The 1,876-nt window shown below is 37.3% G+C and overlaps 1 protein-coding gene across 9 annotated transcripts in view; it reads left to right on the top strand.

The window, feature by feature from the left end:
- The window catches only part of atp2b2 (ATPase plasma membrane Ca2+ transporting 2), a 92,198-nt gene that overhangs the window by 30,607 nt on the left and 59,715 nt on the right, over positions 1-1,876 (top strand). The window lies entirely within an intron of this gene.

The following is a 1,876-nucleotide window of genomic DNA, read 5'->3' as shown; positions in this document are numbered from 1 at the left end:
TATTTATTTATATATATCCCCTTGTTGCATATGTGTGCAACTCTCTGATGAAATCACAGCTTTAGAGGGAATGTCAGAAAGATACACACACAGATGCTGGGCATGTCCCAAGAAATGACTGACTGAATTAAGAGGACAGCTGCCAAAAACCAGACTCTACTGGCCTGTTCCCATGGAGCCTGGTGCTGACTCATGACAGTATACAGTATGTCTGTCTGTGTGAGTTTATAGTATAGTGTACAGATTGGCACAGTAAACATGGTTGAAGATGTAAAATTTCTTTTTAGAATCCAAAAAGTGACTGTAAGCTAATCCAGTGCTAATAAAAAAAACAAGACATGTGCTTAATAAACTTTTACTTGGAAATCAATTTAGAACAAACTTAGGTGCCCTCTCTTATGGATATAACCTTATATTGGATCATATCTTTATTTGAAAAATAATTTATTGTGTTTGCTTAGAGCTATTACGCCTATTAAGTCTGACTTTGTAGAAGTATTTAGATCTTTGTCCTAGGTTGCTGTTGTATATCTACATGCAGTACTTGTCTGCTGAAATGTCTTAAATCTGAAATGCTGGAAGTCAGAAGTATCTGGATAGGGAGTTGACAGGCACGGCAGTGCTTTTAGCTGGATATGCAGAGTCCGGGTGTATAACCGGCTTGTTTCTCTCCATGTCAGCTTTTTTCCTGAGTTGACCTCTCTCCTCTCTTTTCTCCCGCTGTGGGGCAGAATAAGGGTGTTACCACTGCTGCCAAACAGACAGACAGCATTTCCTTCTCAAGGGCACATAAACAGATAGTCTTGAACCAGATCCAGCCCTGCCTTGCTCAAGGGCACAGAGCAGCTGTCTCTGAGCTTTGAGTTTACCAGTAGTTGAAAACTGTATAACAAGCCTGTCACATCAGAAAAGACAAGCACAAACAAGGAGATAGAAATAAGCTTTTCTGGACCTTTAAAATGTATCTGTCTGTGCCATACCCATGATCATAAAGCAAGCAAAAGCTTAATCTTGCCTATTTTCAAATTTTTACAAAACCTTATTCAATGCATCCCTATAAACTCTTGGAGACTTTAATGATATTTGAAACTATTTAGGAGATTTTATAACTTAAAGAATTTATTGAAAATGCTTTCAGTAAATTCACTTATCTAGCCGTTTGTTGCAGGTGTTGCTGGAGACTCTCCGAGCTGTAAAAGGCAGGTTACACCCTGGACAGTTTGCCAGTCCACTACAGAGCTTACACAGAAACAAATGTTCACGCTCACATCCACACCTACACCTACAATTTAGAATCACCAAATTATGCATGTGTTTGGACCGTGGGAGGAAGCCTGAACACCTGGAGAAAACCCACGCAGGCACAGAGAGAACATGCGAACTCCACACAGAAAAGCTGGTTCAAGGAGTTTAGTTTGCCTTTTTCTCTGTGACAAATATTACCAGTATTTAATTATTTCATTGCAGAAGCAAAGCAGAGGCTTCTGACACAACTGCCAAGGTGCAGAGGATAAAGATTCAGCAGCACTCGTAACACATTAAAGACTTTTATTATGTTCTTCATTGTCTTATATGTACTTCAAGTGCTGCAGTGTTCAGTCAGTATCTCTACATCACTGTGTAAGTTAGAAGCACAACAGCAGGTGTATCTATTTGTGCGGTAAAACTGCAGTAAACAGGCCCCAGGTTTGAACTTCTGGGCTTATATAGCTTATATAGATACCAAAGTTGAAAATACAAATTCAAACATTTTTTGAAAAAAAAAAATAAATAAATAAAAAAAAAAATATATATATATATATATATAATTTAGCAAACTAATTTATCAAAAAAAATATACATATATCTGTATTAGTTTTAATAAATTAATTTGACA

The sequence above is a fragment of the Pundamilia nyererei genome, unplaced genomic scaffold (genome assembly GCF_000239375.1).
Source record: "Pundamilia nyererei isolate P.nyererei 1_Seehausen unplaced genomic scaffold, PunNye1.0 scaffold00012, whole genome shotgun sequence".
Lineage (NCBI taxonomy): Eukaryota > Metazoa > Chordata > Actinopteri > Cichliformes > Cichlidae > Pundamilia > Pundamilia nyererei.
Note: the sequence above shows the minus strand (reverse complement) of the source record. Positions and strands in the feature narration are given on the sequence as shown.